The sequence below is a fragment of the Microtus pennsylvanicus genome, chromosome 11 (genome assembly GCF_037038515.1).
Source record: "Microtus pennsylvanicus isolate mMicPen1 chromosome 11, mMicPen1.hap1, whole genome shotgun sequence".
Classification (NCBI taxonomy): domain Eukaryota; kingdom Metazoa; phylum Chordata; class Mammalia; order Rodentia; family Cricetidae; genus Microtus; species Microtus pennsylvanicus.
Window position 1 is genome coordinate 9,625,088 of NC_134589.1, and position 26,670 is coordinate 9,651,757.

A 26,670-nucleotide genomic window follows, 5' to 3' on the forward strand; every position below is an offset into this window, starting at 1 on the left:
TGGCGGCGATCGGGCGGAGAGGGCTCCATAAAGGATTTTTTTGCTATTGTTGTTGGTGGTGGTTTTTGTTTGGTTTTTCGAGACGAGGTTTCTTGGTGTATTGGCTGCTCTGGAACTCCCTCTGCAGACCAGGCTGGCCTCGAATTCACAGAGATCTGGTTGCCTCTTCCTTCCAAATGCTGGGACTAAAGATGGGCGCCACCACTGCTTGGCTTCAATAAAGGTATTTTATAGACACATGCTCAAACACACAGTCCACAAGAATGACCCTGGCCTCTGACATCACACTGCCTGCCGTGAGTCCTGTCATAGGACACACTGAATGTGCTACTTAGACTTACTCAGCTGCTGAAATAAAGATGACAGTTATTGTTTTTTTAATTTATTTATTATGTATATAGTGTTCTGGGCACCAGACCTCATTACAGATGGGTGTGAGCCATCATGTGATTGCTAGGAATTGAACTCAGAACCTCTGGAACAGCAGTCAGTTCTCTTAACTTCTGAGCCGTCTCTCCAGCCGAAGATGACAGTTATTATGTAGAGATTTGGAACACGTGGAAGTATATGACAAAACTCAGAATAAAGGTTAACTATGCAGAGTCAAGACATGGAATCAGTCGGACGGTGGTGGCGCACGCCTTTAATCCCAGCACTCGGGAGGCAGAGGCAGGCGGATCTATGTGGGTTTGAGACCAGCCTGGTCTACAAGAGCTAGTGCCAGGACAGGCTCCAAAGCTACAGAGAAATCCTGTCTCGAAAAACTAAAACTAAAACAAAACAAAACATTAAAAAAAAAAGACATGGAATCAACCTCATGCCCACTGACAAAGGAAGAAAATGTGTTGTATCTACACTGGTGGGTTACTATTTAAACATAAAGAAGAATAAAATACTGTCATTTGCTGCAAAATCAAAGTGGAGATATATGCTATATGTGGAAGGAAATTAAAACAAAGTTGATCGGGATGTGGAAGAGTGATGGTTGCCGGTAGCAGAGAACAGAGGAACGCAGGGTATTGGTGTGTTTATGGACTGGATGTAGAATGTCCATCCATTTGTTGAAACGCTTGGTTGTTAGCTGGCAGAATTGTTTTGGGATGTGTTTATTGTCTGTTTTTGAGACAGGGTCTGTAGCCCATGTCATCCTGAAACTCATGACATGACCCAGGCTGCTCTTGAACTTGTAGCAATCCTCCTGCCTTAGTCTCCCAAGTGTTTGGATTACAGGAGGAGCCATCATGTAAATCTCATTTGCACTCCACCCAGAAAGCCCTTCACTGATGTGTTTGCTGAAGTTATATGACTGTGTGCTGGGTACCGTTCTGACGGCTTGGAAAATGGCAATCCCTAAACTGCACGGTATTTCTTGCTCATACAAAGCTTGGATCCCGTGGAGGGAGGCTGGCATCCCATGAACACACAGAAACACATGGCAAGCAGTGATTGGTATTCTGAAAACGAGAAGGTCAGCCTTAAGGAGACTGGGGGAGGGGTGTTAGGTGAGATGTTATACATGGGAAGGCGGCAGGAGTGTGGAATCACAGCTGAGCCCAGGGGGCTGTGCGTGAGTGTCCTCTAAGATGACACTCCGGGTAGTGACTCCCTAAGTGATCCTCTCCTGCACTCTGTAGGGACTGCTCTGCTTCCAATGACAAGAGTGAAAACTTCCCAGGAGAGACCCTACAATACCTTGAAGCTCCTGTTTTGTTATTATGCACATGATGTTCTCAAGGGAGCCGGTACTCTGGCCTGAGGTCAGGCAGCTCTGTTGAGGGGCCAGGAGAAGGGGAACAGAGGGGGTCCTATCATCTAACTGCTTTTGGCTTTTCAAACTTCAGCAAGCTTTCAGACGGGAGCTGGAGAGGAGGCTCAGTGCTAACAGCACCTGATGCTCTTATAGAAATCGCAGGTGGGAGCTGGCTGGTGGTGGCACACGCCTTTAAACCCAGCACTTGGGAGGCAGAGGCAGGAGGATCTCTTTGTGTTCGAGTCCAGCCATGTCTACAGAGTGAGATATACAGAGAAACCCTGTCTCGAACCTTCCCTCAAAAAAACAAGAAGAAGGGCTGGAGAGATGGCTCAGTGGTTAAGAGCATTGCCTTGTCTTCCAGAGGTCCTGAGTTCAATTCCCAGCAACCACATGGTGGCTCACAACCATCTGTAATGAGGTCTGGTGCCCTCTTCTGGCCTGTAGGCACACAGAATATTGTATACACAATAAATAAATAAATATTTAAAAAAAAACAAGAAGAAGAAGAAGAGGAAGAAGAGGAAGAAGAGGAAGAAGAGGAAGAAGAGGTTGTCGTCCCTGGGTGGCTCACAACTTCCTGGTGTCCCCTTCTGATAGCTTCAGGTTTCTGCATACATGGTATAGACATACACATAAAATAAATCTTTTATTTTATTTTATTTTTTTTAAAGATTTATTTATTTATTATGTATACAACATTCTGCCTCCATGTATGCCCACACACCAGAGGAGGGCGCCAGATCTCACTACAGATGGCTGTGAACTACCATGTGGTTGCTGGGAATTGAACTCAGGACCTCTGGAAGAGCAGACAGCACTCTTAACCACTGAGCCATCTCTCCAGCCCCTCTTTTATTTTTTAATTTTCAGAAAAAGCTTTCAGATAGCTATAGCTCTGCTAGCATCTTTTTTTTTTTTTTTTGGTTTTTTTGAGACAGGGTTTCTCTGTGGTTTTGGAGTGTGTGTGTGCGTGCGCGTGGAGGCCAGAGGACAATCTGAGGTGTCATTTGTTCCTTTTGTGCCTCTGCTGCTTTTTTTTTTTTTTTTTTTAGACAAGGTTTCTCAACACCCTGGAACTCAACCTAGCAGGCCAGACTGACTGGTTGGCCAAGAGTCGGGGGAGCCAGCTGTCTTGCTTCCTCAGTACAGGGTTTATAAACACACCTCTACACCTGGATTTTTTTTATCTTGTGTTTTTCCTTTTTTTTTAAAATGACTGAAGGAAAGGAACCAAGATGTCATGTTTCAGCTTCAGGGCTGGGCGTTCACAGCGCCGTTTGTGCAAGGCGGGGGCCTGGCGGGAGCTCCACTAGAAGAGGCTGAGTGTGGATTGCACTCGAGAGTTTGTGCTGCCTAGGAGAGGCACGCATATGGAGGAGTTGGAGAAGCCACTGCACAAAGCAAAAACTAGAGCTGAAGGGGTGAGCACAAGAGTCAAGAGTGTGGGCTCCTCACCTTAAGACCAAGAAGCAAGATGTGGTGGCTCCCACCTGTGATCCTAGCACTTGGAAAGCTGAGGCAGGAGGATTGCCATGAATTTGAAGCCAGATTGGGTTACAAAGTGAGTTCTAATCTAGCCTAGGCTGCAGAGTGAGACCCTGTCTCCAAAATAAACAAATTTTAAGAATGAGAGTAGATTTATGTTGGAGGAGACCACTAGTTAGTTTCAGGCTACTTAGCCCCAAAATAACCACACAGAAACAGTATTAATTAAATCACTGCTTGGCCCATTAGCTCTAGCTTTTTTTTTTTTTTTTTTTTTTTTGGTTTTTCAAGACAGGGTTTCGCTGTGGCTTTGGAGCCTGTCCTGGAACTAGCTCTTGTAGATCAGGCTGGTCTCAAACTCACAGAGATCCGCCTGCCTCTGCCTCCAAGTGCTGGGATTAAAGGCGTGCGCCACCATCGCCCGGCTTAGCTCTAGCTTCTTATTGGCTAACTCTTACATATCAGTTTAACCCATTTCCACTATTCTGTGCATCACCATGAGGTCGTGGCCTACCAGCAAAGTTTCAGCACATCTGTCTTCAGTGGTGACTCCATGGCTTCTCCCTAACTCCTCCTCCTTTCGCCCAGCATTCAGTTTAGTTTTCCCTGCCTAGCTCTGTTCCCCTGTAGCTCTGCTATAGGCCCAAGGCAGTTCCTTTATTAACCAATGGTAATCACAGCATACAGAGGGAAATCCCACATCAGATTTAGTCAATTAGAGAGATGCTAGCAGACAAGAGGAGGCCCTGAAGATGCTCACATCTTCAAGACGAATGCAGAACAGGCTGGTGAAGATGATCCCATGATGGGCCTGTGAGCGGCATTGAGGAGTCAGAACCTAGGCTGGGGTGATGTTCAGTTGTGCAAGCAATGGAGACCTGAACACAGCCCTGAATTCTTGGTTTTTGCTTTTTGCTTTCTAAAAGGTGGGTATGTTGAAGTGTGTTTATAATCCTGGCAGTGGGTGGCGAGGCAGAGGCCAGCGGATCCCCTGGGCTCTCTGACCTGCCAGTGTGACCAGCCTAGTTGGTGAGCTCCAGGCCAGTAAGAGACCTTGTCAAAAAAAAAAAAAAGCCGGGCGGTGGTGGCGCACACCTTTAATCCGAGCACTTGGGAGGCAGAGGCAGGCGGATCTCTGTGAGTTCGAGACCAGCCTGGTCTACAAGAGCTAGTTCCAGGACAGGCTCCAAAACCACAGAGAAACCCTGTCTCGAAAAACCAAAAAAAAAGTCACAAAACCAAACCTGGATGGTGCTTGAGGAAGGAAGGACTATGAAAAGTTCTCTGCCCTCCACTCATGGGCACAGACACTTCTGTACCCACACGCACACAACAAACAAAAATTCTGGGGCTGGAGAGATGGCTCAGGGGTTAAGACAGTGCATTGCCCTTGCAAAGGACCCAGGTTCAGTTCTTAGCAGTTCAGTTTTAGACAGAGAAACCCTGTCTAGAAAAACCATCCCCCCCAAAAGAAAATTGAAGCAGGGTCTCACTCTGTAGCCCTGCTTGGCTTAGCACTTCCTGTATTGCCCTGGTAGGTCTTGAACTCACGGCAATACTCCTGCCTCAGCTTCCCAGATGATGGAATTACAGGTATACAGCAGTACACCCAATAGATCTAGGAGGGAGAGGAGCATGCTGTCTTAGGGTTTCTATCGCTGAGATGAAACACCATGACCAAAGGCCATTGGGGAGGAAAGGGTTTATTCTGCTTACACTTCCAGACAACAGATCACCGAAGGATGCCAAGGCAGGAATCAGACAGGTCAGGAAGTAAGAGGCAAGAGTTAATGCAGAGGCCATGGAGAGGTACTGGTTACTGCCTTCCCCCATCCCCTCAACCCAGATTGCTTGGCCTGCTTTTTTTTTTCTTTTTCTTTTCTTTTTTTCTTTTTTTTTTTGGTTTTTTTGGGGCAGGGTTTCTCTGTAGCCTTGGAGCCTGTCCTGGAACTAGCTCTTGTAGATCAGGCTGGCCTCGAACTCACAGAGATACGCCTGCTTCTGCCTTCTAAGTGCCTTGGCCTGCTTTCTTATAGAACCTAGGAGGACCACCAGCCCAGGGATAGCACCACCCACAATGGGCTGGGCCCTCCCCCATCAATCACTAATTAAGAAAATGCCCCACAGGCCTGCCCTGAGCCCAGTCTTATGAAGACATTTTCTCAGCTGAAGTTCTCTCCTCTCGTGAAACCCTGTCTTGCCGTCTGCCTCCCCATCAAAATGATGGTTTTGGTTGCAAGAACTATAGCAGTCGCCCTGCATGGACCAGATAATTCACAACAGAGAGCAGCCCATGCAGGATGTTGTTTTCCTTTGATGCCGTCCATCCTGTTTTGACTGGCATGGCTCCCTTTGGAGATGAGTCAGTGTTGCACTGGCCCGAGAGGAAGTGGGCTACCTCTTCCAGTTAACGTACCTGCTAGGCTAGAGCAGCTCAGCTTTAGAGGGCCCACTCCTGGTGATAACTAGGCAGGAACAGTTCCTAATAGCACAGGGAAATCCCTTAGACTTTTTTTTTTTCTTTCTAAAGACTTCTCTGGAGGGTCTAAAGTTCCTCTGGCAGTTGCTGGTTCCCGGCCAAATTGACTGCTTTATAGATTCTTCCACAGCCCCACGGGTGCAGTTACTGATCCAACACTATTGATCAAGATAGGGAACACATCCTGTGTCTCTTTTCAATAAACCAGCTGCTCACAGAGGGGCCTGCCTACGTGGGCACTGATGTAGAATATTAACTATGTAAAGGTTTGTTACATTTGTTTTTGTTTCCGAATATTACTTTAACTGTGCAAAGGTGTGTTACTTTTGTTTATGCTGTGATTGTTTAGCAATATAAGAATGTATGCTTAATTATGTACAGATTCATTGCACTTGTTTCACCTTGCCTGGTGAGGTACCTGATTCGTCAAATAAAGAGCTGAACGGCCAATAGCTGGGCAGAGAAAGGATAGGCGGGGCTGGCCGATAGCGAGAGAATAAAGAGGAGGGAAAACTCTATGCTCAAGCTAGAAGAGAAAGAACAAGAGAAGAAGAGAGGAGAGGACAAGGAAGACACCTTGGGCCAGAAGCCAGGCAGCCACCAGCCAGACATAGAGAAGCAGTGAAGGTATACAGAAGAAAGGCTCTAAACCCCGAGGCGAAAGGTAGATAAAGAGAAGCAGGTTAATTTAAGTTAAAAGAGATAGCCAGAAATGAGCCTATGCTAGGCCAAGCATTCAAGACTAGCAAGACTACATGTCACGATGTGGGAACTGGTTGGTGCCCCAAAAAAGAAAGCCTGGCACAAGGGTGGGAGAGATGCAAAGACTTAGCCAGTAGGAAAACTGAGTGGCAGACAGGGGGGTGTGGTAATGCACGCCTTTATTCCCAGCTCTTGGGAGGCAGAAACAGGTGGGTCTAGAGTTCCAGGCCAGCCTGGTCTACAGAACAAGTTCCAGGACAGGCTCCACAGCTACTGAGAAACCCTGTCTCGAAAAACCAAAAAAAGAAAAAATGTTGAGTCATCTCACCAGCCCCTGAGGGGTATTAATTTTTTTACACACCTACTGTGTGTATTTGAGCACACTTTTGCACATGCCACAATGCAGTGTGGAAATCAGAAGTCAGCTTGTGGATGTTGATTCTCTCCTACGCGTGGGTTCAGGAAATCGAACTCGAGTCGTCAGACTTGGTGGCAAGTATTTCAACCCGCTGAGCCATCTCACCAGCCCCTTGGGGGAGTGATTTTTATCTGATTCCTGCTGTGGTCAATACTCCCTGCGCACACACACACACACACACACACACACACACACACACACACACACACACACAGCTTTGGACTTCTTTCCTCCAGTTGTATTGCCATAAGAAATGACAGCCATGACAAAGAGCTGGTCGTTTTCTGTGTTTTACTGTCTACTGTCAAAGACTGCCCCACAAAGATATTCTTACACTGCAATCACATATAAATCACAGGTAAACGTGCCGGTGTCACCGTAGCCTCTGCCTTGTTCAATTTTATTATCTCGTGCGACCGAAGCGATGGGAAACAAACTCTGCGTTCTTTCCAGGTCAATCTTATTTTTATTAGGAAAATAAAATCTTCCCCTCCTCCAAATCAACTCCTGACGTTTGCTTTCTTGTCTCGACTGTCTGCTTGTGTCCTTTGACCATTTGACCCACCCCTTCAGAGAACCTGAAAGTGTCTGAAACTTTGGCTGTGACAATAGACAGAGAGAGGATTAGCGCCCACAGCAGGAGGCTCCTCACTCTGCTGTTTCTGGCCAGGGACTCTGGTCTGTTTCATCCGGCAGAGTTAAAGGCTTTTCAGCCCAAAGACTTTTAATATATGCAAAGGTTTTTATTTATGAGTGTCTATGCGTAAGTCTGTGCCATGTAAGGTGCCCTTGGAGGCCAGAAGACGGTGTTGGAATTATAGGTGGAGCTGGGTTGTAGGTGCCACTCCTGGCTCAGTAATTTGTGTTTGAGATGGGGGAACCCAATATGTTGCTCAAAGTGGCTTCAAACTCTTGGGCTCAACTGATCACCCTACCTTAACTCCCAACTGCTGGAACTATAGGCGTATTCCAGTTTCCCCATCTGATTGCTCGGTATTTTCACTGTGTATTAGCCTTTCCCGGGTATCTTGGCACAGGACGCAGACAGCTTCTGTCGTTGTAATTGAGGTGATACGACGCCCAGGGTTTAAGAGAGATGTTCCACCATTTTCCACCTGGGAGCCACAAGCATGACCTCTGGAAGCAGCCAGAGCTCTTACCCGCGGAGCCATCTCTCCAGCAGCTCCGCATAAAGATACTAAGCCATGCCCGTTTCTTCCTGTCATCTTTAAGCAAATGATTAGGTGGAAAAGATGGCGCAATGACGAAGGATGCTCCAGTGGGCGGTAGGAGGGGCTTGTTTCAACTTGCAGGTCATTTAGCATGTCGTTCCTTGCTAAAATCCTGAATCAGGCCTGAGTCACTCATGGCTTGTGATTCAACTCCACTTGGGCGACGTCCTAGAAACAAGAAGGTTCTCTAGGTGATGTCCTGTTCATCATTTTGGTTTTTTTCTTTCTGAGAAATGGTCTCACTATGTAGCCCAGGCTGGCCTCAAACTCAAAATCCTCCTGCCTCAGCCTTCCAAGTGTGTGGATTGCAGGTGTGTGTCCCACCCTGACTTGTCCAGTTTACAACTGCTTTTCTTTTCTCTTTTCCTTCCCTCCCCCTTTCTCTTCCCCTCCGCTTTGGTCCTCCCTCCCTCCTTCCCTCTTCCTCTTCTATGTGAATACAGGTATACAGTTTCCGAAGCACAGCTATGGGGGCCAGGAGAGTCAGTTCCCATCTCTACCTTGCTGAGGTTGGATTTCTCTTGTTTCTCTTGAACTGTGTGTTCCAGGCTAACTGGTTCATGAGCCTCTGCAATTCTGTCTTCACTTCCTATCTTCCTGCTGGGCTTATAGCCCTGCACTACAGCATCCAACTTTTCTTTCTTTTTTTTTTATTACTTTATCTTTTTATTTTTTATTTTAATTTTTGGTTTTTTGAGACAGGGTTTTTCTGTGGTTTTGGAGCCTGTCCTGGAACTAGCTCTTGTAGACCAGGCTAGTCTCAAACTCACAGAGATCCGCCTACCTCTGCCTCCCAATTGCTCGGATTAAAGGCGTGCGCCACCACCGCCTGGCAGCATCCAGCTTTTCACTGGGAATTGAAACCTGGGTTAATGTCAGGTGGTTCGCACTTGCAGCCAGTGAGCTGTCCCTCCAGACTAATGGTCTGTTCATCCGTTTGTTTTGACACAGGGTTTCTCTACATAGCCCAGGCTGGCCCGGAACTCGCTATGCTCATTGGGCTGGCCTCTAATACATCCACCTACCTCTGCTTCCCTAGTGCTGGGATTAATGGCATTTGCTGCCACTCCTGGCTCAGTAACTTGTGTTTGAGATGGGGGAACCCAATATGTTGCTCAAACTGGCTTCAAACTCTTGGGCTCAACTGATCACCCTACCTTAACCCCCAACTGCTGAAACTATAGGCGTATTCCAGTTTCCCCATCTGATTGCTCGGTATTTTCTCTGTGTGTTAGCCTTTCCCGGGTATCTTGGCACAGGACGCAGACAGCTTCTGTCGTTGTAATTGAGGTGATACGAGGCCCAGGGTTTAAGAGAGATGTTCCACCATTTTCCTAAGACATCTGAAATCAGCCATTAGGTTTTGCTCAATAGCTCTTGGACACATCTATATCTTACCACCCAAGCTGCTGAAACCTTAGCACAGGCCCCCCCACCTCTCATAGGCCCAGACGGCAACCCTCCATCTTCCCAGTGCCATTTTCGCTTCCCTGCCATCCCGTTTTCACTCAGCACCCAGCCTGAGGATTTTTATAAATGCCATTCACAGCGTGCTGATGATCTTCCCACCGTCTTTCCGGGTCTCAGAATAGAGTTCAAAATCCTTGACATGGGATAAAAGGGCTAATGTGGCTGCTTCCAGAAGCTTCTTTCAGGTATTTGGGTCAGGTGGGGATCTCCTTCAGTTCCTCACACCCTTGCTTCCTTCTCGTGACTGTCACCGATGCTGCATCCTCTGGTGGGAGTGGCCTTCTTCCTTTCCTTCCCCTTGATAACTTGGAGTCACCATAAACATCACTGCTTCCGGGAAGCCACAGCCACACAATGGAGAAAGCTGCAGTTCTCTGTTTGGCATTGGGTGCTCCTCGGGCTAGTCTGACAGAGATGTGTTACCTAGACCAGGTCACCTGATATTGAAGGCATTTTCCTCTTCTCCATCCCATATTTTTTTCTCTTCTTTTTGCTTTATATACTTTTACTTCCTTTTGTTTTAAGGGGCGAGGACACCTACGAATGCTTATATGTTTAGGGAGAAAGATGTGTAGTGGGCAGTAACTGGGTACCACTGCAAAGAAAATGAAGTCGGCATCCAAGAAAAATTGCCACGCAACTTCAAATGCCAATGTGGTTTCTTGAGGAAAATGTCAAAGAGAATTACATAAATTAATGAACTGTCATGTGGATGTTGGGGTCCCATCCTGAGTGCCCTGTGAGAGCAACCAGTGATCATGGATGTTGGGGTCCCATCCTGAGTGCCCTGTGAGAGCAGCCAGTGATCGTGGATGTTGGGGTCCCATCCTGAGTCCCCAGTGAGAGCAGCCAGAGCTCTTGACCATTGAACCTTCTCTTCTGCCCAACTTCTTCCGTCCTGAAATTGTTTAGCAGCAGCAGAGTAGCATTTGAAATGAACTTTGTTACCCAATCAGCCAGAAAGCTCTTCACTCTGTCCTAAAGCTCTCTTTCCCTCCCTTCAAATTTCCTCCAATTCTGCCCTACTTCAGACCATTCTGCTCCCTCCCTCCTTCCTTCTGGCCCTTCCCTCCCTCCATCCCTCCCTCCCTCCCTCCCTCTTTTCCTCTTCTTCCTTTGTTTCTTTCTTTCTTTCTTTCTTTCTTTCTTTCTTTCTTTCTTTCTTTCTTTCTTTCTTTCTTTCAAGATAAAGTCTCCTGTAGGCCAGGTTGGCCTTGAATTCACTTGTTCACTGAAGATGATCCTGAACTTCTGATTCTCCTGCCCCTCCCTCTTTCTTTCTTTCTTTCTTTCTTTCTTTCTTTCTTTCTTTCTTTCTTTCTTTCTTTTGTCTCCTGTAGGCCAGGTTGGCCTTGAATTCACTGGTTCACTGAAGGTGATCCTGAACTTCTGACTCTCCTCCTCTCCCTCCCAAGCGCTAGTCTCACTGGTCCGTACCAACACAGGCTTACGTGGTGCTTGGGATAAAATCCTGGCTTCATTTATGCTAGGCAAGCACTCTACCAACTGAGCCACACCCACAGCCCTCTTCCTTCTTTGAAAACGCATCCTTCTCTTGTATGTACTCGCTCCTGCACTTGGAAATGGTGGCTACAGTATAAACTCCCCAAAATCCAATAATGTGCAGGGTATGGGGGGCAGAGGTGGGCAGGTACCCAGGAGGCAGAGGCAGGCAAATCTCTATAAGTTCAAAGCTAGCCTGGTCTACACAGCAAATTTCAGGATATCCAGGGTTACATAGAGATACCCTTTCTCAAAATAAAACAAAACAAACAAAAACAAAACAAAGCAAACAAACAAAAACCAACAACAACAAAAAGCCAAAACCAACAATGTAAGCTTGATTACCTGAGTTGGGTTCCCAAACCCACAGTGGAAGGAGAGAACTGACTTCTTTTAAATTGTGTTTTGACTTTTAAACACGAACTGACTTCTTTTAAATTGTGTTTTGACTTTTAAACACATACTATGATTCCCACATGCCCCCAAAGTAATAAAAAAATTAAAAAATCATCACCACAGGCAGGGCATGGTGGTGCACACATTAAATCCCAGAACTCAGGAGGCAAAGGCAGGTAGATCTCTGGGAATTTGAGATCAACTTGGTCTACATTGTGAATTCCCAGCCAGACAAAGCTACACATGGTATCATGTCTTTAAGAAACAAACAACAAAATTAAAAAAAAAACCCTCCATCACCATATCAAAAATCCCTACAACGTTTCTTCCTCTCACCCCTCGTCCTATCTGCTAGTACCTGCCCCCAGCAGGCGGGAGAGGGAAAGACGTACGCATACTTATGCTTTATTAATATTTTCTGTCAAAGATACAACCCAGTGGTAAGCAAGGTGCTACCCTTATCCACAGGCAACTGTGAGAAAACAGGGACAAACCCACCAGATCTGAAAGGGTGAGGAGGAGCCAATGAGGAAGCAAGGAGGCCGGGAAGGGCAGTTCAGGAGCAAGGAACAGCACCAGCTGAGACCTTAAAATGGGATTAGCATTTGAGGTTGGAAAGGAAGGAACTGAGAACACAGGAGTGGTTTTCTTTAGAATCCTAAAGGAAAAAAGGAGAGACGGAGATGAAAAAAATCTCCCTTGGAAGGCCTTGGGCTCTTCTCAGGGCTGTCTTAGAGAGATTGGGGATGCTTCAGAAAAATGAAGGATTGTACAGCTAGCTGCTTGAAATGGCTAGATTAGAAAGACACGGCCAAAAGGCCCTTAGAGCCTTGGAAAAGTTATCCAAGGTGCTTTAGAGTACGCTAGTGGCAAGTTTGGGCTTGAGCCATTTGTTCTTTCAGCAGGTTTTTATGGGTGTCAGGGGCAAAGGAGCCTTTCACAGCCCTTTAAACTGGCAGGCAACCCAGTCAGGTTCACTTAAGTGATGTTCAGAAAATTTAAATGGTGCCCAGAGGCATGTGTGGTCCAGAGGGGCAAAGGTAGGGTGTGGTGGTGCACACCTTTAATCTTAGCCCTTGGAAGGCAGAGACAAGTGGATCCCTGTGAATTTGAGGCTAGCCCTGTCTACATAGTGAGTTCCAGGACAGCTAGGGCTACATAGAGACCCTGTCTCAAAAAAAAAAAAACAACAATATGAATTAGGACAGTGTATCGGCTGATTTTATGTCAACTTGACACAAACTAGAATCATCAGAGAGAAAGGAGACTCAACTAAGAACATGTCTCCGTAGGATCAGGCTGTAGACAAGCCTGTAGGAAAGACATTTTCTTTCTTTTCCTTTTTTTTGTTTTGTTTTGTTTTGTTTTGAGACAGGGTTTCTCTGTGTAACTGCTCTGGCTGTCCTCGGAGATCTGCCTGCCTCTGCTTCCTGAGTGATGGGATGAAAGGTGTGCGCCACCACCGCCCAGTGCAGGACATTTCCTTAATTAGTGGTTGATTCTGGAGATCTCAGCCCATTATGGATGGTGCCAGCCTAGGCTGGTGGTTCTGGGTTCTGTAAGAAAGCAGGCTGAGGCTGGGTGGCTGTGGCACGCCTTTAATTCCAGCCCTTGGGAGACAGGGGCAGGTAGATTTCTGAGCCTGGTCTCCAGAGCTAGTTCCAGGAAAGCCAGGGCTACACAGAGAAGCCCGGCTTAAAAACAAACAAACAAAAATAGAAAACAAACAAACAAAAATAGAAAGCAGACTGAGCGAGGCCAGTAAACAACACTCCTCCATCAGCTTCTGCATCAGCTCCTGCCTCTCGGTCCCTGAACACTTGAGCTCTTGACTTCCTTTGCTGCATTGTAATGTGACAGCGTTAGCGGAATAAACTCTTTCCTCCCCAAGTGCTTTGGTCATGGTGTTTTATAACAGCATCAGTAGCCCTGACTGAGAGAGGCAGAATGAATGTCCAACATTTCCCAAGGGCACCATGTTTTGTGGAGTGAAGTGAGAAGACCTAAGACCCAAGCAATACCAGTTCTGTTGAAGAAACAGGGACAGCGCCTGGGAAGGAAGTGTTAGGGCGCGACTTTTGGACAAGCACGGGTTTGCATGCTGGCTGTTATTAAAGGGAAAGAAACAGTGCAGAGAGCCACCCGGCAACGTTCTCCAGCGTGTTTGAGACTGTAGCAAGCCCATGTGGCAGTGAGCCCTGAAAATGCATACGTATCTCCATCATGTTAGGAACATCTATGATTACATGGTGAGATTTAGACTTCTCCGTGGAATCTGTAACGATAAATTACAGATATTTGGGGCAAGTGACATGATTCTGTGGTGTGTTTTAGGTAACAGCTGAACTGGTTTAAACAGAGTTAAATCAGTAAAATGATTTCTTGTCTAACTGAGAAGAGGAATTTTAATTACATGATTAAATTTAATAATATAAGGAAGGGAAGTCTTTCTTCCCAGGACCAGCTATGACCCCTTCTGATTTCATAAACAGATTTTTTTTTTTTTTTTAAAGCAACTCTTCCAGACTTAGATCTCTGGGAAAACGAAAGTAAATACTGACACAGGCTTATTTTGTTTTCCCAAGACACGGTTCCCAGGCGATTTCTTTAATTATCTAGAAAAAAAAAATTTTTTAACTTGTTTTTCCCTTTATATTTCAAAAGAACTGAGGGTGAAATAACAGTATTGCTTTAGATTCTCCAGCTTTGGCTTGGCTGCAGCATTAGTCTGGTGGGACTTTAAAAAAACAAGGAGGGAGAATTAAAAAAAACAGAGATAAGGCGCTCTTGCAAGGGGCTTTTTAAAAAATAATAAAGGGCAGAAGGTATCGCCTGCTCATGGCTTTAAAACAATTTACTGGGAAAACTAATGGGGAAGAACTTGTGTGATCGCTTCTAGGCAGATTCTCTATAGCTAAAAACGCCAGAGCATCGTGCCCAAGGTAGGACCAGGCTCCCGGCTTCAGAGCAAGTTATCGCATAATTCCGCCAGGCTCCCTGAGGGGCGGTTAAAGCTACATCTTAGCGCACCCAACGACCAATAAGAAATCCAGAAACTGCCGCCATCTCGACTTTCAACCAATCAGCGTCCGGATGTTTAGCAGGTCTGTCCGCACCTTTGTTGTCGCAGGAAGGAGGCAAGTCGCCTCCGAGCTGCCCGTAACGGACATGGCTGCGGCCCCTGGAGGCGGGGACGTAAAGTGAGGAGGGGGCAGGGAGGGGAGAGGACGCGGGCGAGGAAGACCGGTCCGGGGGTCCCCCGGTAAGTACGAGAAGGCCGGCGGCCCGAAGTGGGGAGCAAGGGGGCGTGGGGCCCGACTTTCCGCGTCCTCTGAGTTCTTACCCGAGCCGAGGAGTGTCTGGGGTGTGCACCCAGCAAGTGGCATCAAAGGGGACATCTCTCTGTGGGGGAGTCGAGGGGCCCGCCTCCAACTCCCGGCCGGCTCCTTCCCTCACGTCCTCAGGGTGTTTTTTTGTTGTTGTTGTTTTTGTTTGTTTGTTTTTTTCCCTTATTTTCCCTCTCTGTCCTGGTTTGCCCCTTGCCTGCGGTCCCCTCGTCGGAAATAAAGGTTGTGTCCAACAAAGAGTCCTTGGCCCAGGTTCGTCGTGGCCGGGCCCTGGGCCAGAGGGCTGCCCATTCTGATGCCACGAGTGTTTATTTGTAGGCCTCTGGGTTGTCCCAGCCCAAAGGAAGACGGTTGTCACCCACTGCGCGCGCTGGGCTCGCCGGGGCCCCGGAGCTGACAGTAGCTAGTGCACCCGGTGGAATTGAGAGGGTCTTTTAGTTCATCTGCAAGACTGCGATGTTGCAGTTGGGGTGGGCTCCCCCGCTTTCAGAGTCATGCCAAGGTTCTTCAGAAGCAACCCTAGCCCCCCAGTGTTTGCAATTCTGTAGAGCAATTGCCGTGCGACGCCCTCGTTTTCTCTCCCGTGAAACCCTAAAGGCAAAAGCAGAGCTGAGATTCAGTATCTTAAAAGTCAAATAAGAGTGAGTGAAGGGATAAAGAAGTTTGACAGTCACTTTCCGAATCAGGCCACTGTACCATGTGGGCATAGCCTGCAGCAGGACGAAGCCATGCGGATAGAATCTCACCTGCTTCATTAGCCCTAACTTCTGTTAGGTTCCCTCTTGGCAGATTGATAGGCAGGGACACCTAGAATCTGGGGAGCACTGCACTGATCAGCGAGGGGAAGTACAAACCATCCCTTTGATAGCCGGCCCCCAGCTAGCTGGAGAGTTAACTGTCCTGGAATGCCCACCTCTGCTCACCCCCTTTGGTATCCAGACCTCATAGATGATTAGACCACAAAAGGCTGACGGGGCAGCGAGATGGAGAGAAAACAGAAAACACTTGACGTTTCTATTTTAAGTGGCTACAGAGTGCCAGCTCGCAGCTTTTGGAAGGGCTACCTCCTGGGGAACAAATGAGATCTAAAGGTCACAGACTTTGGTTCCTCCCTGCTCCTTTCCCCTAAACTGGACTCCAGAATCAGTTTTTGTACAGGGAGGGAGGAGCTGTCAAACGAATACTGCCTACATCTAAGGTGTTATTTAACGACCCGGGCTGTCAAGTGCAAGCTGGAAAGCCCCTCAGCGCCTCTAAGGCCATTCCTGGTTTTCAGGTAAAAGGCTCCCCATCCCTGTTGGCACCTCCGGTGAACACGTGTCCGGTGTTCTAGTCCGGTTGCTCTGGTGTCTGTGTGGCTTTCACCACAGTGTCTTCCATGGCTGAAAGTCAGGTTTCTTTAAAACGGTTTTAAACCCGAGTTTCCAGTTTTATTCTTGGGTGAAATAAAGTTCAGGCCATGGTTGGAACTGGGATGTTTTCCTTCTGAAAGAAAGACCCAGTGTGTGGTTTGGTGATCAGGGGTTTGGGTAATAATCAGCTTTGCCTGCGGCTGCTGAGACAGTAGTAAACAGTGCGGGTCACGTGAGGTGGCAAGGAGGGTGAGGGCAAGATTTTAGCCCAACCTTGATGCTCCCTAAACCTGGCAAATCTCACTGATGGCTTTGAGTTTCAGCATAATCATGTGATCTCAGGTTTTTTTTTTTTTTTTGGTTTTTCGAGACAGGGTTTCTCTGTGGCTTTGGAGCCTGTCCTGGAACTAGCTCTGTAGACCAGGCTGGTCTCGAACTCACAGAGATCCGCCTACCTCTGCCTCCCGAGTGCTGGGATTAAAGGCGTGCGCCACCATCGCCCGGCTGTGATCTCAGTTTTTGTAATTTTAGCTTCCACTTGAAAATGCTTTTGATAGCAGTCTTCCTTTGTAGGAAGATAAACAAAAAACTCCAGGAATCATAGGAAAGATGTTACTGGAGACTCAGGTGAGCTCCCAGGGCATAACCCTGCCCTGAGCTGACAGCAAATTCCAAAGAGAACATTGCTTTGGTAATGTTAGGCAGAGCCGGAAATTCGCTGTTTTTTTTTTTTTTTTAAAGCTTCTCCTCGCTCCACTTCTTTTTTTTTTAATTTTTTATGACTTATTTATCTTTATTTTATGTGCATTGGTGTGAAGGTGTCAGATCCCCTGGAACTGGATTCTCAGACAGCTGTGAACTGCCATGTGGGTGCTGGGAATTGAACCCGGGTCCTCTGGAAGAGCAATCAGTGCTCTTAACCGCTGAGCCATTTCTCCAGCCCCTCGCTGGTTTTTTAAAATGGTGATAAAATACATATATTGCATGAAATTTGGCATTTTAACAAGTTCTGTAGCACTCAGTAGTCTGTGTTATTGTGTGACCATCACCACCACCCATCTCTAGAAGTTTCTCATTTTCCCTACCTGAAACTACCATGAAAAGCCAACTCTCCATTCCTCAATTTCCTCCCCTGGTAACTTTCATTATACTTTCTGTCTCTGTGGTTTTTGAACATTCTAGAAACCTCATGTGAGAGAAATCTTATGGTGTTTGTCCTTTCTGACCCCTCAGTCCATTTAGCATAATGTTTTAAACGTCCCCCTCAGCTTGACTGTTTTCTTAGGAAAATTTTCTTTCTCTTTTTTTTCTTTTTTTTTTGGTTTTTCGAGACAGGGTTTCTCTGTAGCTTTTGGAGCCTGTCCTGGAACTAGCTCTTGTAGACCAGGCTGTCCTCGAACTCACAGAGATCCACGTGCCTCTGCTTCCTGAGTGCTGGAATTAAAGGCATGTGTCACCACTGCCCGGCCTTTTACTAAAATTTTCATTGTGTATATTTATTGTACCTAGTCCTGTGTTATCTAAGGACTTGCTCAAGTGTCTATCAAAGAGGGAGCACATTGTCCCCTGCTCGTCCCCTCCTATTTCTCCCTCTCCTAGTTGTCTCCTCTGTTCTCCTAGATAGGTTTGCTTTTCCTTTCATGTCATTTGTGTGTGTGTGTGTGCATGTGATTTTTGTATCCATGTAAAATTTAGGAGCCAAAAATGAGAGACAAAATGCAAACAATATTTAAGACGGGCTTAATTCACTTAATATATTCTCTCCAGTTATATCCATTTTCTGCAAATGATAAAACTTTGTTCATGATGACCAGAAAAAAGCCCCATGTGTACACAGAGCACATTTTCCTTCTCTGTTTCTCTGCTGTTGGTCACGGAGGCTGGCTCCATGACTCAGATGTTGTGAACAGCGCTGTGGTCAACAAGGATGTGCAAATGTCTGTGGTGTTGACTTGGAGATACAGGAGCCATGTAGCTGTGTCTAGCTGTGTCATACGGTAGATCTATTTTGAGGTTTTGATTGTTTTGTTTTGTTTTTGTTTTTTTCAAGGCAGGGGCTCAGTATGTAGCCCTAGCTGTCCTGGAACTATGTAGACCGGGCTAATCTCTAACTCACAGAGATCCGCCTGCCTCTGCCTCCTGAGTGCTTGGATAAAAGGGGTTGCCACCATGCCTTTTGAGATTTTTGTTTGCTTGTGTTTTTGAGACAGGGCTTCCCGTTATAGCCCTGGCTGTCCTGGAACTCCATCCTAAAACCAAGCTGGCCTCGAGCTCAGGGATCCACCTGCCTCTGCCTCCTGAGTACTGGGATTAAAGGCGTGCGCTATCATGCCCAGCGTTATTTTGAGGTTTTTGGCAGCTTCCATATTGAATTCCGTGGTGACTGGAGTGCTTTTCGTTCCCACCAGCAGTGGATGTCTTTTTGTCCATGTCTTTGCCAGCACTTGGCTGTTATTTGTGTTTGTTTGTTTGTTTTAGTTTTTCAAGATGGGTTTCTCTGTGACTTTAAGGCCTGTCCTGGAACTAGCTCTTGTAGACCAGGCTGGCCTGGAACTCACAGAGATCCGCCTGTCTCTGCCTCCCGAGTGCTGGGGTTAAAGGCACCTGGGCTATTACTTGTTTCTAGCTGCCACTCTGACTGGGTGAGATGGAATCTCAGTAGTTTGGGTTTGCATTGCTCTGATGGCTGGTGGGGTTGGGCGATTGTGTTTACCGGCTGTCTGCAGTTCACATTTTGAGAACCAGCTGTCCATTTTGAAAGCTCTTTTATTGACTGGGTTGTTTGATCTCCTGTTGGTTAGCTTTCCTAGTTCTTACTATAGTCTAGATGTTAATGTTCTTCTGTCAATGGTATAGCTAGACAAGATTCGTCTGTCTGTTGTCTCCATTCCGTTAACAGTTGCCTTTGCCACACAAAGACTTTTGGCTGTCAAGAAGTCCCATGTGGGGCTGGAGAGATGGCTCAGAGGTTAAGAGCATTGTCTGCTCTTCCAAAGGTCCTGAGTTCAATTCCCAGCAACCACATGGTAGCTCACAACAATCTGTAATGAGGTCTGATGCCCTCTTCTGGCCTGCAGGCATACACACAGACAGAATATCGTATACATAATAAATAAATAAACATTTTTTTTTGAAAAAAAAAAAGAAGTCCCATGTGTGGTCGGTGGCATTCTGATTTATTTTTCGGATTGTACTATTCAGTTGTTCCGACTGCCTTTGGTAAACACTTTCCTTCCTCTACTGAATCCTTTTTGTACTTTTCTTAAAAAATCAATTGTCCAAAAATGTCTGGATCTATTTCTGGCCTTTCAAATACCAAGCCAATACCACATCGCTTTGAGTGCGGTAGTGTTATAATCCTTGACGTCACGTGGCATCTTCTAACTTTTGTATGCTTTTACTCCTTCCTTGCTCCACTCTCCCTCCCTCCTCCTCTCCCCTCTCTTCTTTTTCTGCTTTTTTGAGTCTCATTATCACTTGATACATCAGGATGGCCTGGAATTCACTGTGTAGCCCAGGCTGGCTTCAGGCTTGGGACAATTCTGTTTTAGCTTCCCAAGTGCTGTGCATACCACTGTATCAGGTTAAGCAATCCTAATCACATAGAAAAATATTTCTCATACTGCTTTTGTTTGTTCTAGTTTTGTATGCGTGTGTGTGTGTGTGTGTGTGTGTGTGTGTGTGTGTGTTTGCGCGCACGTTCACATGTTAAGAAAAAGTCTTCATTTGCAGTCCAGGCTGGGGTTGTGGGCATGAGGCACCACAGCTGGCTCTAATCTTTATTTTATAGGTGTTTCCCTTCCCTTGGAGGTCCTAGTCCCTACTGGGGGGCTTCTCACAGCAAGACTGTCTCCTGCTGCCATAGATAGCACCATTCTTCTCTAGCTTTTTCATCCCGTGTGTGCTTTTGGTGTCGGATAAGCACCTTCTCTTCTCGCGTTTCTCCTGTCAGTTTCTCCTTCTGGTTATTGCTCTCCAGAAGCCTGCTGTATTCTCCTCCTCTTCCTTTTCTACCCTCTTGTTGGCTATGGCATCCCTCTGCAGCCCAGGCTGGCCTGAACCTTGCTATGTAGAACAGGTCGTGGCACTCTTGGAGATCCTCTTGCCGCAGGCTCGCGAGTGCTGGGATTACAGACGTAGACCACCGGACCTAGCTTCTCAGTTTCCCTCTCTGTGTTCTGTTTTGCGGAGACTGCTGAGACAAGTCAGCCGTTGAGGAGCCTTTCTGTCGAGCCCCGCCACCTGAGTTCAGGTCCCGGCCCCATGTGACGGAAGATAGAATCAACCCCTGCAAGCTGTCCCCTGACCTCCACACCTGTGTCATGCATTCCCATCATAGCCAGCAATGATGGCACGGGCCTGGAATCCCAGCAACTGGGAGGTAGGTGGATCTCTATGAGTTTCAGACCAGTTTGGGCTACAGAGTGAGTTCCAGGATGGCCAGTACTATGTACCCTGTCTCAAAACAAAACAAAACAAAACAAAACAATGCATGTGTGTTGTGCAACTGAATGAGGTATTCCAGACACGCTCTGGTATAAGCAGAGATCAGATGTCTTTCTTGCTGGGAAGAAGGCATGTCTGTTAACTGTTAGCCGAAAGATAATGAATTTTGAATGCCATGCGCACGCTCACGTGTTGGAATTGTGTTTGACTAAGCCATTTATGATAGTTTTTGAGCCCAAGCTGAGGGCATATTATTCTTTTCAGTTAAACTGAGCTATTGGATTTGGCTCGTCTTTGCAACCTGTTGCGATCTCCTTGGATCCTGTCTTTGATATTTTTCCCCGGGTTACGCTATCTAAGAATTTGATTACCATACCATCTGTTTCCTTCTTCAAGCCATTGATAAAAATATTGACTAGGATGCAAAGGATGAAGCCGGATAGCTTGCTGTTGAGACCTTCCGTTCATCGTGGCATTAACACACCAGTTAGTTCCTTCCGGTTTCAGGTACTTAACTAAGTATGGGCCCATCAAATACTGTGGTGTGTTAAGCAAGGCCGCCGTGCAAGCCTACCTGATGCAGATTGTATCAGAAGGGTCTAGAAGGACAGGCAGCTCCCAGCTCATCCTCAGCTTGAGCCTTGGACCTGTACTTGTTTTTTGGCCTCCGTTCTGAGCTTGGCAGCAGGAGGACCATCCATCCCTTCTTTCCATGGCGGTTGATGTAGTCGTTTTTAGCTACTTGTTGTGGCAAACCAAGATTATTATAATTTTCTCCTAACTCTCCTGCATGTCATGTCTTCCCCTTCTCCCTCTCATTTTTGTTTTTTTAACTATTAAATACTCGAGTCTCCTGAGGAACTGTCAGCAACTCCTCACGGCCTCACGGCCCTGGCCTTTGGGGCCATGTTGGTCTGAGTCCTTTCCTGTGTGGGTGGGGGCTCTTCACCTTCTTCACTTTCTGCTGTCTCCCAAGAGGGCTGTGCGCCTTTCTCCTTGGTGCCCTCTTGAGACGGGTAGCTTCTGTGTGGGTTGCCCCTTGCCCAGCCCTAGCCTCACCTCAGTTCTCCTGAGAGACTTTCCTGGTCCTGTGTCCCACGCTCCCCTGCTACCTTCAGGCCCCTGCAGCGCCTGTTGTTTGGAAATTCCTGTTGAGTACTTCAGGGCCAACCGGAATCATAGCTGTTTTTAAAATTACATTTTTATTGTTTTATTATTTACTGACTTTCTGCGCGCGTGTATCTGTGCAGGCTCATGAGAATCACAGTGGATGTGGAAGTCAGAGGAGTTGGCTGCCTGCAACCACGTAGGTCCTCAGGTGGTTAGCTTGGCAGCAGGTGTCCTTATCGGCTGAGCCATCTCACCAGCCCTTAGCTATCTGTTTTTATAATAGCCCTCAAACTGTTTATGTTATACATTTCTCTGTGGCTTATGCCTGTAGTCCCAGCTGTTTGGGAGGCTGAGAACAGAGGGCTAAGAGTTTGAGGCCGTTCTGTGTACGGTAGCATACGCTGACAGTCCCAGACCCTGAGAAACTGAGGCAAGCAGAGCAAATCTCTTTTCCTCAGGAAGAGACGTTACGTCTTACACTTTGAAGGTCATCATTCCTTACCCTCTTTTGTTTTGTCTTATTTATTATTATTTATCTATTTATTATGTATGCCTGCAGGCCAGAAGAACACAAGATCTCATTACAGATGGTTGTGAGCCACCATGTGGCACTGGGAACTGAACTCAGGACCTCTGGAAGAGCAGCCAGGGCTCTTAACCACTGAGCCGTCTCTCCAGCCTCTTACCCTCTTTTGTGAGGCATAAGGAGTGGAGCATGGTGGTCAGCTTTCTGTTGCTGGAATACAATCCCAAGATAATCACTGAAGAAGAGGGAAGCTTTGCTTTTGGCTCCTGGGCTCATGGAATCATATACTGGGAGCTGTTTTGTGCCTGGCTTATGTCTCGCAGCAACCATTTGGAGATCCAGTTAGATGGTTGTATTATCGGTCCTACCGTTCACCTTATCTCCCGGTGGTTCCACTGCATCGGGAGACTGAGTTTGTTCACCCATTCTCTTGTGAATGGACACTTGAACTGCCGCTGGTTTGGGCTATTGTGAATAAAACTAAGGGTAACTTTTCTTTCTGCACATGTATGTGTATGTATGCGTGTTTCTCATATGTATGGCAGCATGTGTGTATTCATATTCATGTGTGTGTGTGTCAGAGCTGATGTGTTTCCCCCGTCTGCTTTTCATCTTGTATATTGGAGAGAGGTGGACCTTCTCACGAAACTGAAAGTGTGGCTGTTTGGCTAGTCGAGGTAGTCAGCTTGTTCTGACTTCACTTTCTCTGCCTTCCAAATGCTGAAGGTAGGTTGCCGTGTTGTGGGCATCGAGACTCCAGCACCCACACTTACATGGAAAGCACTTTGTCTTCTGAGCCATTCCTCCAGCCTTGTCTGCTTTATTGCTCTTGTTTGTTTTTTGTTTGTTTGTTTGTTTTTCAAGACAGGGTTTCTCTGTAGCTTTAGAGCCTGTCTTGGACCTAGCTCTTGTGGACCAGGCTGGCCTTGAACTCACAGAGATCCTCTTGCCTCTGCCTCCTGAGTGCTGGGATTAAAGTCACCACCCGGCTCTGTTTTTTTTTTTTTTTGGTTTTTTTTTTTTTTTTTTTTTTTTTTTGGTTTTTCTAGACAGGGTTTCGCTGTGGCTTTGGAGCCTGTCCTGGAACTAGCTCTGTAGACCAGGCTGGTCTTGAACTCACAGAGATCCACCTGCCTCTGCCTCCCAAGTGCTGGGATTAAAGGCGTGCGCCACCATCGCCCGGCCTCTGGTTTTTGTTTTATAAAATATTTGGGACTAAAGAAATGGCTTCATGGTTAAGAGCACTTGTTGCTCTTCCAGAGAGTCTGGTTCCCAGCACCCACACAGTGGCTCCCAATCATCCCCAACTCCAGCCCAGAGAATCTGATGCCCTTTTCTGACCTCTGAGTGTGCACGGGGCACGCAGATAATACACATACATACATGCAGAAAAAACACCTATATACATGAAGTCAGTCCGACTAATTTAAACGGATTTATTCATGTGCTTAATGCGCCTGAATGTAGGTTTGTGCACCACATGCTTGCCAGTGCCCACAGAGGGCAGAAGGAGTTTGTTCCTCTGGAACTGCAGTGACAGGGGCTTGTGAGCCACCATGTATTGAACCATGGTCCTCTGCAAGAGCAACAAGGGCTTTAAACCGCTGAGCCATCTCTCTGGCCTCTGCATTTCTCTATTTGTGTGTGTGCGCGTGCACGTGCCGTTTCACGTGTGTGAAGTCGGAGGACAGCTTGCAGGAGTCTGTTCTCCCTTTTTACATGTGGGTGCCAGGCACTGCACTCAGCTCATTGGGCTTGGCAGCAAGGGCCTTCCACCTACGGAACCGTCTGGCTGGCATAAGAAATATAATTTATATTTGTATTTTAACCTTACAACCTCATGCTTGCAGACTTCATACCGTTTTCTGGAGACTGTATTATTTATTCTGTAAACAGAAGCGGTCTTCCTTTAACATTTTTTTAAAAATTAAAATCTAAATACATCATTTTTCCCCTTCCCATTCCTCTTTCCAGCTCTTCCTATGCATCCCATGCCCCGTTCTCTCTGAAATTCATGGCTTCTTTGTGTGTGTGTGTTTTGTTTTATTTTGTTTGAGACAGGATGTCACTGCGTAGCCCTGGCAGTCCTAGGACTCACCATGTCCACCAGACTGTCCTTAAATTCATAGAGACCCATTTGACTCCGTCTCCCAAGTGCTGGATTTTAACTTAAAGGCATGAGCCACCATACCTGACAAGGTCTCTATTTTTTTTTTTTTTTTTTTTTGGTTTTTCGAGACAGGGTTTCTCTGTGGCTTTGGAGCCTGTTCTGGAACTAGCTCTGTAGACCAGACTGGTCTCGAACTCACAGAGATCCGCCTGCCTCTGCCTCCCAAATGCTGGGATTAAAGGCGTGCGCCACCATCGCCCGGCAAGGTCTCTATTTTTTAAATTGTTTCACACACAAACACAGAGAGAGGGAGAGGGAGAGAGAGAGAAATGACTATATATTCCTAAGTATTTAAGTACAACCTGCTCAGTCCCTATGATGTTTGTTACTTGTACGTATATAATTTAAGGGCTGTTTGGTATTGGGTAACCAGTTTGGAGGCTCTTCCCTGGGAAAGTCTATTTCTCCCACATGCGGTAACCCTTGGTTGCCTGCAGTTCTAGAGTTGGGGCCCCATGAGATTTCCCCCTTCCTTGTTGGCATGTGTGTTGCGGGCGTCCTTGCTCAGGTCTTGTGTAGGCAGTCATGTTAGTGAGACTCGATGGGTGCAGCTTCCCTGACATGTCCAGGAGATGAAATCTCGCAGCAAGCTTCCTGCTCCCGTGACTGTTACGGTCTTCCACATCCTGTTTTGCTATGATCCCTGAGCACTGGGTGCGGGAGCTGTGTCAGGGGATATGTCGGGGCACTTGCTCTCCACATTTTGACCTGTTGTGGTTTTTCTGTGATAATTTTTGTCTGTTGGTGTGCACGGAGACTTTTCATCTCAATCTCTATACCTTCTGCTTCCACTGTGTACACACGGAGGTCAAGGGACTTCTACCATGTGGGTCCCACCGCCCAGACTTAGGCTTGCCAGCTTGAGTCCTTATTCCTTTTTCTTTTTTTTTCTTTTTTTAAAGATTTATTTATTTTTTTTGAATATTTATTTATTTATTATGTATACAATATTCTGTCTGTGTAAATGCCTGCAGGCCAGAAGAGGGCACCAGATATCATTACAGATGGTTGTGAGCCACCATGTGGTTGCTGGGAATTGAACTCAGGACCTTTGGAAGAACAGGCAGTGCTCTTAACCTCTGAGCCATTTCTCCAGCCCTATTTATTTTTTATGTATATACCGTTCTGCCTGTATATATGCCTGCAGGCCAGAAGAAGGCACCAGATCTCATTACAGATGGTTGTGAGCCACCATGTGGTTGCTAGGAATTAAACTCAGGATCTCTGGAAGAGTAACCAATGCTCTTTACCTCTGAGCCATCTCTCCAGCCCCTTGAGTCCTCTTTCTTTCTTTCTTTCTTTCTTTTTTTCTTTCTTTCTTTCTTTCTTTCTTTCTTTTTGGTTTTCAAAACAGGGTTTCTCTGTGTAACAGTCCTAGCTGTCCAGGAACTAGCTCTTCTACACCAGGCTGGCCTCGAACTCACAGGGATTCAACTGCCTCTGCCTCCCAAGTGCTGGGATTAAAGGCGTGCGCCAACACTGCCCAGCCTGTTTCTTATTCTTGACCTGGATGAACTTAATTGTCATTTCTTGTTGTTCATCATAGTAATGGCTACTATGGTTTATTGAGCACCAAATACTGTACCAAGCCCAGCACATATGCTATTTTTCATAATTCTCATGGCACTGCTGTGAAACAGGTGTTGCCACATCCATCCTAAGGACAAGGAGCAGAAGCCGAAAAGGACAGATAATAATTTACCAAGATCCTTCAGTATCTGATACACTTTGGAGCTGAGATTTGAACCCACAGGTGTTCATTTATCTGTGAAGCGTCTGCTTTTTGCAGTGAGATATAGGCAGAGCTGGCCCTTTAAGGGTTCTGCTCCTGATTTCAGGTCAGATGTTAAGAACAGTCCTCTCCCAGAATCCCATGTATGGAATGATGGGAATACAGAGACTCTTAGAAAAATGTCATGTTCCTGGCTGCCCTCTGCACTGCTGTGGTTCCAGCTGGCCACAGTCATTTCCCTCTGGTTGTGTTGGCAGAAGACGTTAGTAGGAACAATCCCCTTGGATTGGACCCTGGTTCCTTTCCCTGTGTGGTGAAAACCTTATTCAGCCCCTGCTGGGATGGGGTGTCATGGGGACCTCAGCCATAGCTGTAAACAAGGCTCAGGCCACTTGGTCAGAGTGGCCTTGGGGAGGAGTGATTTGGCCTCTCAGGATTCCATTTCAGTTGGCTGCCAAAGACTGAATGTCACCGCTTTGCAAGGCCACTGCCAGCGTCACTGTCTCTGACCCTGAGGGGGTGTCTCAGCTTTGATTGAAGGTCCTGGCT

At 46.7% G+C, this 26,670-nt stretch overlaps 1 protein-coding gene across 5 annotated transcripts in view; it reads left to right on the forward strand.

Moving 5' to 3' along the window:
- The first annotated feature begins 14,569 nt into the window (after positions 1-14,569).
- Positions 14,570-26,670, forward strand: part of Tmem94 (transmembrane protein 94) — a 35,954-nt gene continuing 23,853 nt past the window's right edge. Inside the window, exon 1 of one of the 5 annotated variants that reach the window (XM_075990091.1) lies at positions 14,570-14,700. The gene's annotated coding sequence lies outside the window, so the exon portion shown is untranslated. Of the gene's footprint in view, positions 14,701-15,936; positions 16,062-26,670 lie in introns of those variants that run through there. The other 4 variants (XM_075990086.1, XM_075990089.1, XM_075990092.1 and 1 more) reach the window with 4 other exon arrangements.